This window comes from Pleurodeles waltl, chromosome 5 (assembly GCF_031143425.1).
Source record: "Pleurodeles waltl isolate 20211129_DDA chromosome 5, aPleWal1.hap1.20221129, whole genome shotgun sequence".
Taxonomy (NCBI): Eukaryota; Metazoa; Chordata; class Amphibia; order Caudata; family Salamandridae; genus Pleurodeles; species Pleurodeles waltl.
Window position 1 is genome coordinate 589,005,368 of NC_090444.1, and position 15,687 is coordinate 589,021,054.

At 44.2% G+C, this 15,687-nt stretch overlaps 1 protein-coding gene across 8 annotated transcripts in view; it reads left to right on the top strand.

Annotated features, from left to right (window-relative positions):
• CHRM3 (cholinergic receptor muscarinic 3) overlaps window positions 1–15,687 on the top strand; it is a 3,010,830-nt gene that overhangs the window by 381,482 nt on the left and 2,613,661 nt on the right. For all 8 annotated transcript variants that reach the window (XM_069234407.1, XM_069234404.1, XM_069234410.1 and 5 more), the window contains one exon: window positions 13,960–14,034. The gene's annotated coding sequence lies outside the window, so the exon portion shown is untranslated. The remainder of the gene's footprint in view (window positions 1–13,959; window positions 14,035–15,687) is intronic.

Sequence of the window (15,687 nt, forward strand, 5' to 3'; positions counted from 1 at the left end):
ATGGATGTAAGAAGTGCAGAGGTCCAGAATTTGCCCCTTTCAGGTTGAACAGTTCAGGTTGTGGGGGTAGCGAATCAGTATTTGACAAATCACACACCCAGTGCAGGTTGAGATTGGCAAATTCCAGGGAGAGCATAAGTTTGTGGTCTGCGATTCGAGTCCGGTATCCCTACTGGGAAGGGACTTGTTGTGTAAGACAAAGTGTTTGATTACTTTCTCAAATGATGGAATTGAAATCCAGACAAATAGTGATGATGAGGAAGGCCCAGAGACTGAGTGTGAAAGTACAAAGGAGGAGTACCCTTTGATTGAGTTTTTCCCGATGTTCACAGTGAGAGAGCTTCATTATGATTTGCAGGGAGCAGTGCAAGAGAACGTGTGGGATTTGACAGGGAAAGAAGTAGGTATGATCAAGGGAGTGGAGCCAATTAAAGTTATTTTGAATCCAAATGCAGTTTTTCCGCAGCTTCCACAGTACAACATGCCACAAGATGTCCTGATGAAAGTGGCTCAGATAATTCCAGATTTTGTGAAGCAGGGAGTTTTGAAGGAGGTGTTGTGCAGCCCATGTAATTCACCAATAATGGGTTTGAAGAAGCCATGTGGTAAGGTTCGAATTGTTCAGGATTTGAGAAAAAGAAATGACCTTGTGATCAAATGTTGTCCTGTCGTGCCCAATCCAGCTGTAATAATGTTCCAGATTCCATGTGATGCAGAATGGTTCACAGTGGTTGATTTGTCACAAGCGTTCTTTTCCGTGCCTGTTTATGAGGATAGTCAATTTCTCTTTAGTTTCAAATTCTTATATCAACTGCTGGTGTAGACTTCCTCAGGGGTACACGGAGTCACTTTCCTTGTTTAACCAGATCTTGAAAAATAATTTGGAGTCATTAAAATTGCCTTTCCAATCGACTCTGGTACAGTACATTGATAATTTACTGATTGCATCTAAGACAAGGGATGAGTGTAAGTATGATTCGATTGCACTGTTGAATCATTTGGGAAAGTATGGTCATAAAGTGTCACCACTGAAATTACAGTACTGTCAGAAGGTAGTGAAGTACTTGGGTCACCAGATTGAGAAAGGGTCGAGGAAAATATCCAGAGAAAGGATTACAATGATACTGCAGATAAGTCCCCCAACTTCACAGAGAGATGTCAGGATGTTCCTGGGAATGGTGGGCTATTGTCGCGAATGGATCCCACATTTTTCAGAGATTTAAAAACCATTGCAGAAGCTGACTCATAAGGATGTCACAGATCCCATAGTGTTAGTCCAGGATGAGATGAAAGCGTTCACTGAGTTGAGAGAGAGTTTGTGCAGAGCTCCAGCGTTGGGTACGCCTGATTACACGAAACCTTTCACATTGTTTTGTCATGAGCGTGATGCATGTTCATTGTCTGTCTTGACTCAGGTCCATGGAGGTGCTCATCGCCCAGTAGCACATTTTTCAGCTACCTTGGACCCAGTTGCAGCATGCTTACCAGGTTGTTTGCATGCAGTTGCCACAGTTGGTCAGAGTCTTTCACAGTGTGATGGTGTAGTGATGGGATATCCCCTGACTGTAATGGTCCATCACTCGATTGAGATTTTACTGACAAGGACGAAAACCCAATACTTGACTGGGGCTAGGTTGACTAGGTATGAGACGAGCATTCTGGCTGCACCAAATGTGACACTGAAAAGATGTACAGTGCTGAACCCGGCAACTTTACTTCCAAGTGATACTACTGAAATTGAAAAGGAGGAAGATGTGGAGCATGATTGTCTCGAAGTAACTGAGTTGTTGCACAAAACCAAGACCTGACATTAAAGATACCCATTTGGAAGAAAATTACCAAATTGTTTTCGTTAATGGTTCTTGTCTGAGAGACAACATAGAGAGCAGGATATGCTGTGTGTATGATTACGGGTACCTTAGAAGCTTCCTGGCTTCAAGGAGTGTATTCTGCTCAGGTAGCAGAGTTGGTCACTCTTAGTAGAGCGTGCCATGTTTCTGCTCAATTGAGAGTCACTGTCTCCAGAGAGAGCCAATATGGATTTGGAATAGTTCATGATTTTGGTCAATTGAGATCACAGAGAGGTTTTCTGACCTCTACTGGATCATCAGTGAGAAATGGTGAGAGAGTAAAGGAGTTGTTATATGCGATACAAATGCTGGTAGAAATTGCTGTGGTGAAATGCAGTGCACATCTAAAGTAACAAGACTACGAGTCACTAGGAAATGGAAATGCAGATCATGTCGCAAGATTTTGCGCCTCGAACTGTATATCATTCAAAGACAAGTGGGAATTGTTACCTGAAGAAGACACTACATGTACAACCTTTGCATCAAAAGTGATTGACACATTGGAAGAGTTAAAATCTTTACAGAGTAATGTTGACAATGAGGAGAAACGTTCATGGAGCAAAATGAAATGTGTTCATTGACAAGATGAATTGTGGGTATCTAAGGAGGGTCAATTGGTTTTGCCAAATAGTCTGTTGTCCCAGATGGCGAGGTATTATCATGGCTAGGCACACATTGAGAGGGATGCCATGGTTCATCTGTTCAAAATTGACTGGTTTAACCCCATGTTTAGACAAGCAGCTGAAGCAGTATGTCATCGCTGTGTCATTTGTTAGCAATTAAATGTGGGGAAAGGGACTGTGGTTAATTTGAGCCACATTGGAAGAGCAGGAGGTCCATTCAGCAGAATGCAATTGGATTTCATTAAGATGCCTGTGCGTGGGGGTTTGAGCAGATGATATGGTGTTGGATTACTGCAAGGGTCTAGCTGATGTAGTCCGCTCTTTCTCTCAGCAGATGGAGGCCACCACACTGCCACCCATCCACGATCCAGGGCACAACCTGGGTGCCGGTGACTGGGTTGTTGTCTAAAAACATGTGCTCAAGACATGTTTGGAGCCTCGTTGGAAGGGACCATACCAAGTGGTTCTAACAACTACTACAGCTGTGAAGTGTGCTGGGATCACAAACTGGATTCACGCAAGTCACACGAAGAAAGGGCATGTCCACTGGATCAGGAAGAAGCATTGTTGAGAATACCAACAACTGTTAGATAAATTACAGCACCGGAAAAGGAACAAGGAGGAACTGAGGCTGAACCTGAGCTCGTTGAAGACGGTTCCATCACCCCTGTGAGAGACGAAGGTGGAAATCTCCAGGTTAGGTGTGGGGGAACCTATCTCAATTGAACCAGCAGGAGAGCCTAATACAGAGGGAGCTCTCCCAGAAGCAGACAATTCAGACAGACAAACAGAGCAAGTGCCAGACCAAGAAGGGGAAGGAGTTGAGCTGGATCAAAGTAAAAGTGAATGACTCCTCCTGAACCAGTTGAAGGTCCGTCTAGAGAAAACACCACAGAAAAAGAAAAGGATTCAAGTTCAGTCTTGAAGAGACTATTGTCAGAAGGTTCACAAAAAGGAGATAAGTCACCGAATTCACAAGTGGAGAAAAGGAAAGAGGTGGTTGTCGAACCAACAATAGAGGAAGAAGTAGATACTATGAGAAAAGAACAACTAAGGTGTCTAGTTTTAAAAAATGGACAGGTTTGGTAGGTTTTTCTAAGTGCCGGCTGAGCTAGAAATCAAAATCCACAGCTAGTCACTTTCCAAAAAACACGTAGACCTAGTGCCCGCGAGATGAAATGCCCCAAAACATAACATGGACACATCACATTTTCCCAAAGAAAACAGACCTGTTTTTTGCAAAGTGCCTAGCTGTGGATTTGGCCTCTTGCTCAGCAGGCTCCTAAGGAAACCTACCAAACCTGTGCATTTTTGAAAACTAGACACCTATGGGAATCCGAGATAGGTGACTTGTGGGGCTCCCACCAGGTCCTGTTACCCAGAATCCTTTGTAAACCTCAACATTTCGCCAAAAAAACACTTTTTCCTCACATTTCGGTGACAGAAGGTTCTGGAATCTGAGAGGAGCCACAAATTTCCTTCTATCCGGCGTTCCCCCAAATCTCCTGATAAAAATGGTACCTTACTTGTGAGGGTAGACCTAGTGCCCGCAACAGGAAATGCCCCAAAACCCAACGTAAACACATCACATTTTCCCAAAGAAAACAGAGCTGTTTCTTGCAAAGTGCCTAGTTGTGGATTTTAGCCTCTAGCTCAGCGGGCACCTAGAGAAACCTACCAAACCAGTGCATTTTTTAAAACTAGACACTTAGGGGAATCCAGGATGGGGTGACTTGTGGGGCTCTCGCCAGGTTTTGTTACCCAGAATCCTTTGCAAACCTCAAAATCTGGCCAAACAACACTTTTTCCTCACATTTTGGTGACAGAAAGTTTTGGAATCCAGAAGGAGTCACAAATTTCCTTCCACCCAGAGTTCCCCCAGGTATCAAATTCAAAACTACCTGTTTGTGGGGGGGCACCTGCGTTTTTGGTCCTGGGCTCAGCAGCCATATAGGGAAACCTACCAAACCCAAACATTTCTGAAATCTAGACACCCGAGGGAATCCAGGGAGGTGTGGCTTGTGTGGATCCCCCCAGAGTTTTCTTACCCAGAATCCTCAGCAAACCTCAAATTTAGCTAAAAAAAACACATTTTCCCCACATTTCTGTGTGGGATCACAGCACCGGGACAAATTTCCTACCACTCAACGTTCCCTCCTGTCTCCCGGTAAAAATGATACTTCACTTGTGTAGGCACATGCCCATACTGGCTGGTAGCCACCACCCCACTATTTTTTTTATTTTTTATGCCCTGGCATCTAGTCGGCTTTCTGCCACCTCCCCGGGGAGTGGATCAGGGGTAATTGCCCCATCTGCCCACCAGTGGGCAGAACAACTTTGGCCCCATTTATTTGGGGTGGGAATATTGCCATACCCCCCACCCTCTTTTTTGGAAAAAACAAAATCTTCCCTGGTCTCTAATGGGCTTTCTGCCCCCTTTGGGGGTAGATGGGCCTTCCAAAAATAGGCTGATCTGCCCCCAGGGGGGGTAGATATGGCCCACAGTCATGTGCCTCCATGGGGAGCAAACCTTGCCCAAGGGGCTGCCCCCTCAAACAAAACACACAAATACACACACACACCAATCCCTGGTGTCTAAGTGGTTTCTGCCCCCCGGTGCCAGACCGGCCTAATAGAAATAGGCTGATCTACCCCCCAGGGGAGCAGAAATGGCCTAAAATAAGTCCCCCTCCACCCCAGGGGAGCAACCCTTGCCTAAGGGGTCGCTCCCCTTGCTTGAAATAGGTGCAAACAAAATCCCTGGTGCCTAGTTGTTTCTGCCCCCGTTGGGGGCAGATCGGCCTCATAAAAGTAGGCCTATCTGCCCCCAAAGGGGCAAAAATGGCCTTAAAACAACCCCCCCCCCAGTGGAGCAACCCTTGCCTAAGGGGTCGCTCCCCTCATGTGAAACTGACAAAAAACAACTGGTGTCTAGGCCGATCTGCCCCCAAGGGGGTCAGAAATGGCCTAGAGTTAATTTTGCCCCCAGGGGAGTGACCCTTGCCTAAGGGGTCACTCCCCATGCCTCTCTCGCCCCCTCCACGTGATCGGAGGAGAAATACTTTTGCATTTTTCCTCCAATCAGCGCTGTAAGCTGAGCTTCCATTACGGAGGGGAAAGCCTCTGATGAGGTCAGTGCGCTGATGTCATCAGACACCACGGGGGGAGGGGGCATGGGTGGAAGGGGAAGCGATTCCCCTCCCATCCCTACCCATGGGAGGGGGCTCGAGCCCACTTGGTGGAGCGCTTGCGTTCCCCGTGGCCTCATACCAGGACGTAACGGTTACGTCATGGGCACCCGAGCGGTGCTTCCCAGGACTTAACCGTTACGTCCAGGGCACCCAACCGGTTAATACCGTTGTTCTAAAGAAATGCGTTTTTGGGGCCACGTTTATTGATTTATTTTCACTGGCATTGACCAAATATGTGGTGGCTGCTGAAGATGTAGAATGTGTAAAATGAAGATTACAAAAACATGCACATCGCTAAAGAGCACCAAATCTGCGGTCAACACCCAAAGGACCTTAGAGCACTCCTTCTGTGTATATTCCAGGACCCGAGTGTCTGTGTGGCATCAGATATGCGAACTTCCTTGGCTTCTGTGACTAACATATGCCCATGTTTGTGCCTACAAAAGTCTACAATTCTTCCTGTGTTGTTTTGTGAACATCGTGATAACTAATAATGCGTTTGTACCTTCACATTTCTTCTGCAAGCACCCTAAGTAAGCAGTAAAGCCATTTTCAAAGAGACTGTGCTTGTTTTCTCTTTTCTTGTGTTTTGCAAGTCAGCTATTCATCCTTGCAGCCTTTTTCAGAGGCAAATATTTGTTTTCTGGGATTTTCATAGTGTTTGGTCGTATAATGTTGAGACATCCTGTTGGACCTGGCATCCTTGGCCTCCTGTTTTGATGACCTCGTTTTTGCTGGCTTTAGGATGCTGGGCATCTTACCACTGCTAACCAGTGCTGAAGTGCATGTGATCTCTGCTTAAAACATGGTAACATTTGCTTATCCACAAATAGCATGTTTAATTTACTTATATGTCCCTAATAAAGTGTAGTTTTTGTGCCTAGGGCCTGTAAATTAAATGCCACTAGTGGTCCTACAGCACTGATTGTGTCACCCCACTTAAGCAGCCTTTTAAACGTGTCTTAGGCCAGCCATTGCGGACCCTGTGTATGCAGTTTTAAACTGAAATGTTGACCTGGCAATTTAGCCCACTTGCCAAACCCAAACCTTCCCTTTTAATACATATACATCAACCCCAACGTTGGCTCTGGACAGCTCAAGTGCAGAGTGCAGTGTATTTAAAAAGTAGGACATGCACTTTTATGTTTTACATGTCCTAGTAGTGAAAATCTCTTGAACAGTTTTTCACTACTGCAATGCCTATCTCTCCCATAGGATAACATCGGGATTACCTTATTAAATTTGATAAGTGTAATTTCCAAACGGGAAGGGATAGGACCCCCACATCTTGAATCATAATTTAAAAGCACAATTTATGAAGAAGTTGGATTTTAAAGTGCAATACTGAAAATACCACTTTTAGGAAGTTGACATTTTCCTACTTAACCATTTGGTGTTTCCTGCCTGTCGCACAATGAATATACGTCTGGGGTGGGTAACGGCTGGGCTTTCCCGCTATACAGCCACACACAAAGGGAGCTTAGGTGTGACTGATGGGCCATCCTGGGCAGGATGGGAGGGAAGAGCTGATACTAACACCTGAATATGCTATGTACTGTCCCCACTCAAAATGCTGCATACTATCCTGTAGTGAGTCTGGAGTCAGGGCAGGAAGAGCAGGGACTCTGTAAACTTCAAAGGCATCTCATTGAAGTCTCCCCACTTCAAAGACACAACTGGGTATATGTACTCGACCTCAGACACCAGCAACTCAGTCCATTTCTAGACCTGTAGATACTTTGCCAGTAAGATGGACATCTGTGCTGCTGAAAGGACTGCCACTCTGTTGGACCGCTACTCTGCTGCCTCCAGCTCTGTTGACTTGCTGCCTGCTGTCCTTCCTGCCTGGAGGTGAGAAATAAATCTCAGGGACACGCAAGTCTTCCAGCTCACCTGCTACGGCACCTGGACTGTGAATCTTGCCCCTCCAATAGGTCTACTCCTGTTCTGGGTCCCTGGAAGTGGTTAGAAAGTGCTGCTCCAGTCAAAATCAATGCATCAACGCTATTGTGGTGCTCGGAACCAGCTCATCTACATCAACACTGATTCACCATCACTGCTGCAAGCACCAAGGGCACTTCATCATTGACGAGGCAGCACTTCACGTCTGATCCATCTCTGACTGTGCACAGCTTGGGACCGTTGCATCACCTACATTCTAATGATCAACGCATCACCTTCCCTGATTCTTACATTTTCCTCGACGTCGACGCAAAAAAGATACTTTGCTGAGAACTAGGACTGGTTACTATATCCAAACCACCCTCCATCATGGTTGGCCCGAACTTTCAGATTTGACCCAGTCTAGCACATCCAGATAGTCCCGGTTCCTGCTTTTAAGCACTTCAGTATATTCTATAAAAATAATATCTCAGGTTCTACTTATTGGATTTTTGTCATTTTAGTCTTGTTTTGTTCATTAAATTAAGTTCTATATTTCTAACCAGATGTGGTTTCTTTTTGTGCGGTATTTTCACTGTTTAACTGTACTGTACTGTACACCTTGCATCTTAAGTTAAGCCTGACTGTTCTGTGCCAAGATACTAGGGAGTGAGCACAGCTCAATTTAGGGTCTGTTTCTGATTTACCCTGACTATAATTGTGGTTCCTGCTTGGATAGGGTGTGTTCCTCTGCCAACCAGAAACCCAATTTCTAACAGGTCCACTCTGTGGTCCATCGGAAAGCACACAGAGAGGGTACCACGGAAGAGAAATGCCAGATGTACCAAAGGGAATGCCAGGGTTAGCATGGGAGCTGCTACTCCTGACTACCTATAATTGACACCCTTGTGTTTCTTTCTGCCACTCTGAATAGCATCAGTCTGTGTGCCTTGACATGGTTGTGCTCACAGTAGGCTGTAACATGTTTGGCATGTATGGCCATGTATTGCTATTCTACCTCCATAGTTTGTATTTTGCCTCCACATAAAGGCCCTAACAGCCCTGTATTGTCACTGCAGCCAGCCTGTATCCACGACAGGAGACTCAGGGAAGTCCATGGACTTCAAATAAAACCTTCCTGGAGCTTCTCCCACCTTCCAAAAAAAGGGCACCATGGTATACAAATAGGACCTTCAGGCCCACTCTTCAGGTCACTATTGGACCTATGGACGCACTCTCAGAGGACTGCCTGCTGCTGTGACTTGCTGTGCACTCTTTCAGACTGCTGCTGTGCCTGGTAGGACTGCTTCGCTGCCTGGAATCTGCCTTGAACCCTCACTAAAGAGCCCTGCTGTTGAGCCCTGCATCTACATCTGCACCCAGGATTCCCAGAAGTGACTCCAAGGGGTTGTTTTCTGGCTTCCTGTTTAGAGCCAGAGGAACATAACAGGCTTCCACCATCTTGAATCTGCACCTTGACCCAGCCTAAGTGATTCCTGAACCCCACCAGTCCTGGACCATTGGTTGTAGTGCTAAGGGTGCACAGATGGCAATTTTCCAAAACTGAGGATTTAAACACAAATGGGCCAGAAAACTGCTTTTAGAACCAGGAGGAGATTGGAACCACCGATCCGCCTGAGGTCATTGCTGTTCGGATTGATTTTGCGGCGTCTCCTTCTGCGTTCTTTTCCACAGCATCAACTTTGATTAAACGGATCATCACCAAATGGGTATCCGACCTCGAGGAACTGTCTTCAGCTACTGCCTTCTGCCTTGCCTGCTGGAATTTTCTGACTTTGCTTTGGCGATTAAATCCCAACATAGAAATTTTCACTGCAGCTTCGTGCCAAGGCCATACAACGACAATGCTCCCTCCTCAGACACTTTCTGCAGCCCTTCCCCACTGAACTTTACCCTCTCATGTATTTTTTTCAGAATGTTTTTAAAATCCAAAGGCAAGCACTGACCAAGACAAATCTACTTCTTGTATCTGAACAGTGCTCCAAAGTGTGGTGAACCTTAACTTTTGACTTTGACCTGGTCTCGTGCGACTAGATGTCCATGGTTGGCGCTTTGATTTTTTAGTTGCCGTTGTGAACCTTAAAATTCATAACGCCGGTTCTACTGATTAGGTTTTTGTCATTTTGGTGTCAAAAGATTTATTAAAATTGACTCAGTTTTTCTAAATTGGTTTGGTATTTTTCTTGTGGTGTGCTTTCTCTGACCCACTGCTTAAATACTGTACACATTGCCTCTTAGTAAAGCCTGACTGCTTTTTGACCAAGCAACCCAGGGTTAAGCACAGGTTCATTTAGTGACTTCTTGTGGTTCACCCTGCAAGGGATTGTGGCTGTTGCTTGACCAGGGCTCACACCTCAGTCAACTAACAACCCAAGCCACTAACTGCCACAACTAGCTCAACACACAGTATGAGTACACTGTTTCCATTCCACTGTCACATCAGACACTCAAAGGCATCACATTCGAAATAGACTAGGAAATAACACATTTCCTTAACTCTGGAAACACAAGGAATCAAAGATATAGTATCCAGCCATTCCTAAAAAGGCTAAATAATCAAAACACCTATAATTCTTCAGGGGCAGACAGATCAGAAATACTCTTCTCTCATGGACTATCATTCATCACAAGGTCATAACACCATCCACGACAGACCTACAGATATAACTAATTCATCCAGAAACACCCTAGGCATGTCTTCTTACTTAACTGACACCTATTTGTTAGATGGTAAAAATCACATGTTATCCAGGTAGGTTGTAGCCATGCCCCATTTCTAAACTGTAATTCATTTATCACCCAAAAAACCACCACATTGCCCACTGCAGTAAGGTTTAAACACAGAAAATGCCTATTTCAGCTGGGATTCATCTAATACATTTCCCATATTAGCAGGACAGCAACATTGTGATCTCCCCTGTCAGTGGCACATTAAAAGAATAACAGCTTTACACTCAAACATATTATTTTATCAGGTTATTCAGTGGCTGTACCCTGTTCTTATAGTGCTAGTCATTAATCACACAACAAATATTCGCAATGACCATTGCAGTGAGATATCAACACAAAAAATGTGCATTTCAGTGGGACTCCAACTAATAAATTTCCGCTTTCATCTTCCATATCAGTGAAAGATTAAAAGAGTAACATCTTTACTGTCAAGACAATACTGTGCCTTACATAAACTCTACTTTTCCAACCTATCAGAGGGCATCAGACCACTGTAATGCTCATCTTAAAAAAATATGAATGCAGTGTTGTCACTTAGCCCTATCACACTTCATATGCGGTAAGGTGCACCGATATTTCAGTAGGCTAAATCACCTACCAATTAAACTTTTACGCACAATTGTCTGAAAAAGAGAGATGTTCGAAATGTATGTCACATCTTTACCTGTGGAGAAAAACGTTGTATGTAATCTCCAAATTAATTATACATTTAAAACAAACTTTGCACAAATATAGATTTGTGGCGAATAAGATGTACATTGATAACTTTAGGAGTTACTTGCCTATGCATGACGTTGAGAGAACTGAATGAAGGTGAAAGTCACACACAGGCTAGATTTACTAAGTTTTCATGTAAAACGGTGCACCAACCAAGTTTACGGGACTGCGCTGTGCAAGAGGGAAAGCAGTATGGATCTACTAAGATTGGCCTGCTGCTGCTTTTATCTCCTGTGAACCTCTCAGAAAAGAGCACTTTTCAAGCACAAGATACATGTTATGCTGAAAAGTAAATAGAAATGGGTTGTGACTTTTTGATGGCCAACTTCCAGTACATCTGGGCTACTATTGGCAGGATTTCTCACTTGATACTACTTCTGGCTACTTCCATGACCTCTCTTGGCTACTTTCTAATTGTTTTTTGGAACCCGACTTATCACACATGAATTACATTACATTTGATTAAAATTGGGCAATAAAATATAGTTCAATTTGTACCGTAGAGCATGTCTCTGAGATGCATGCATGAGAAAGTCTACTGTCAGAAGGATTTTCAATCATTTGGAAAGAGCACATTGGGAAACGGGAAAACTGCTATTTATTATTTTATAAATGCTGGCACAGTGTAGAAAACTAATCTCTCTAAGTAATTTTCTCTAAGTAGTTTTGTAATGAGTTTTAACTGAACCCCCTGGCCAGATTTACAAAGCATTTTCTGTGAGTAGTTGCCAGGTGTCACAGAAAATGTGGGTATGCATGCCTAATAACAATAGGCCGATCTGCCCCTGGGGGGCAGAAATGGGCTAAAATAAATTTGCCCCCGCCCCCCACCCCCCTGGGGAGCGACCTTTGCCTATGGGATAGCTCCTCTTGCGTGACATTGGCGCAAAAAAAAAGATCCCCGTGCCTAGTGGTTTCTGCCCCCAATGGGGGCAGATTGAGCTAAAATTGGCCAATGCAGAAATGGCCTAAATACAATTTGCCCCTCCAGGAGAGCGACCCTTGCCTAAGGGGTCGCTCCCCATCTGTAAAACAACAACAACAACAAAAAAAACCAGGTGCCTAGTGGTTTCTGCTGATCTGCCCCCCAGGGGGGCAGAAATGGCCTAAAATAAATTTGCCCCCCCCAGGGGAACGACCATTGCCTATGGGGTCGCTCCCCTTGCGTGAAATTTATGGAAAAAAAAAAAACTCCCTGGTGTCTAGTGGTTTCTGTCCCCCTTGGGGGCAGATTGGCCTCATAAAAATAGGCCTACCTGCCCCCAAGGGGGGAAGAAATGGCCTAAATATAATTTGCCCCCTTGGAGGAGCGACCCTTGCCTAAGGGGTCGCTCCCCACCTCAAAAATAAAATAAAAAAAAATGATCCCTGGTGCATAGAGGTTTCTGTCCCCCCTGGGTCTAAATACAATTTGCCCCCCAGGGGAGCGACCCTTGCCTAATGGGTCGCTCCCCATCTCTAAAAAAAAAAAAAAAAAAATTACCCTGGCGCCTAGAGGTTTCTGCCCCCCCCCGGGGGCAGATCGGCCTAATAACAATAGGCCGATCTGCCCCCAGGGGGGCAGAAATGGGCTAAAATAAATGTGCCCCTCTCACCCCCCCGGGGAGCGACCCTTGCCTATGGGGTCGCTCCCCTTGCGTGACATTGGCACAAAAAAAAGATCCCCGGTGCCTAGTGGTTTCTGCCACCCTTGGGGGCAGATTGACCTAAAATCGTCCGATGAAGAAATGGCCTAAATACAATTTGCCCCTCCAGGGTAGCGACCCTTGCCTAAGGGGTCGCTCCCCATCCGTAAAACAAAAACAACAACAAAAAATCCCCTGTGCCTAGTGGTTTGGCCCCCCTTGGGGGCAGATTAGCCTCATAAAAATAGGCCAATCTGCCCCCAAGGGGGGAAGAAATGGCCTAAATATAATTTGCCCCCTAGGGGAGAGACCCTTGCCCAAGGGGTCGCTCCCTTATGCCAATTTCCTTTTAAAAATTAAATCCCTGGTGTCTAGTGGGCGTTTTAGCAATCTGGCTGCTAAAAGACTGAGAGAGACTTCAAAGGGAAGGAAATTAATTTCCTTCCCTTTGAAGCCTCTCCGGCCTCCTCCACGTGATCGGAAGAGAAATGCTTTGCATTTCTCTTCCGATCGCGCTGGAAGCTCGATGGGAGGAGGCCTTGTGACAATCAGCGCACAATCGCGTGCTGATGTCACAGGGGGGTTGGGGGGGATCGGGGGTGGAAGGGGAAGGGCTTCCGCTTCCATCCCTGCCTTGGGGGGGTGGGCGGAAACCCCACAGAGGGAGCGCTAGCGCTCCCTCTGGGCTCTGTGCCCAGGATGTAATGGTTACGTCCTGGGCACACGAGCACTGTGCCTCAGGACGTAACCATTATGTCCTGGGCACAGAAGGGGATATGGAGTTAGATACTGAAAATCTGTACATATCTTTCAATATTGTGTCCAGTATATTAGTGTCCCACAATATCTTGGACTCGATATTCCGGAGGCACCCCAACAGGTAATTTGACTGCCCTCTTTCTGCATTATAACAATTTTTGTATAGTAGCCAAGATGTGGCTGCAGTTCTCTGCAAAATATCTAAAAAAACAAATGGGTAAATAATTCTTGTGTGCACCATTTTATTATATGTTATCATTTTTTTTCTTCTCCAACAAAACAATTGTAAGTGAAGTTCTTGGAGCGCATTACATTTGGCCAAAATTGTGCAATAGAATATAGTTGAGTAAGTGCCACAGAGCATGTGTCTGTCAGAAGGAGTTTCAATCATTTAGAAAGAACACATTGGGGAACAAGGGGGAACGGATGGTTATTCATTTATAGATGCTGGCACAATGTATAAAAACAACATAACTCATTATTAATTTATTTTTAAAAAGTGATATTAATTCCCGTTGATAAATGTATTCTCAAGACGTAACACCAGGCTTCTTCTTGACAGGACTCAGAAGCATGCGGCCTAGCTGTCAAGACTGAGTGGCTGGGAATAAGGAGAATACAAATATATTGTCAGTAGGTGAGTGACTTACCTCTTCCTGAATCTCACGTTCCTTGCTTCTTTTGTCTTAGAGCTACTGCATTCACACAACCATGAAATACATTACATTCATGAAATATACACTTTTCCAACATTTAATTTTATTTCACATCAAAGCTCTCCTATTCAACCATTCTTTCAAAACTTTAATTAGCCATGTTTCTTTGAATCATAAAAGAAACGTTTGGAGAGGAGCTCTTTAAGAGGATTCAACACTGATGTGTCAAATTTCCAGGGACTTTTCTCATTTAGTCCTGGCCCCTTGATATACCTCCATAAACAAATTGTTGTCCAGAGAGTTTCATTTTTTTATTTGTGTTTTTGGATCATTAGAGAAGTAATTGAACTTGGGTAGACATTCATAATCCAGGCTGATTTATTCTGGATGATATTTTTAAAAATGGCAGATGTGTTGCAGTGATGATGTAATATTTCAGGAACCATGAGACCTATGTACTTCATTTTGGTTTCAAAACATAGGTTTTAGGTGTCAAGTAGTCTTATAGAGACAGAAAATAACCCCTCAAAGCAACCCTTCCACCATTTTCCAAAATGGCACCTCCATGATGATGTGTTTTAGCCATCATATTAGTAATTTATTTTAATGTTGATGTTATTTTAGGTTTTCAGTTGATTCAAATTCATAAGCATGAGCAAAGCAGGTGGTAGCAGAGGATCTTTACCTCCTGACATAGGGTTGCTAACTACAAAATCTGAGGACTTCAACAAAGAAAAATGTGTCATATGCCAAACTAATCAAAAAGAATGCTAACATGAACGGCAGCTCAACAGAAGAGAGTTTGAGGTGCTGCAGAAACACTGCAAGATGAAGTTCACAAAAGATTGAAACTGGTGGGTGAAGAGAACCAAATGTTTTATCATTGTAACAACAAGCCCCACAAAACATATTCAATGGAAAAAGGCCTGGAAAAAAATGTCAAAAAATAGCAGAAACCAGTGAATCACAACAAAAATCTTCTGAAAAAGCAACAACAACCAAACACAATGACCATCCACTTAGAAGGTCAATGGCATCCACCTCCAAGAACTGATCAGAAAACAAAAGATCTTCAATGTGTTATCTGTGGTTTAGCCAGAACATGGGTCAAAGGGATTGATGAAAGTACAGAGTGTGTGGGTCTCAAAGGGCAAACATGTTTTTATCTGCAGCTAGTATCTTCCAAGATGCAATATTCAGCCAAGTAGCTGATCTAACGATCTAAACAGCGAGGTGAATGTATTTGCAGTGGATTTGCATGCCCACCCAAACTGCATGCATGCATACATTAGTGAATATGAATGTACAATGAGCTCCCACCACCAATATAACCACCAGTCTTGAGTTAAGTTTGTACTCTTTGAAAAAGCAAATCAAGTTTCTAAGACACTCTTGAATGCTGGCTGTGGGTTCACACTCGGTGAGATCAGAGAAATAATGGTCAACATTGATGAAACTATTGATCTATAATAATGAAATTAGGATTTTTGTTTTTGTCAGTCTAACAAAAAGAATGTGCCGCTTATGGTGTTCTCGACTAATTTGACTCCGGAACTTCTTTCTGCAAATCATGGAAGTCAACAAGAATGCTTGCTGGTGTCTTAACATTTGTACATCATTGTTTATTATCGGTA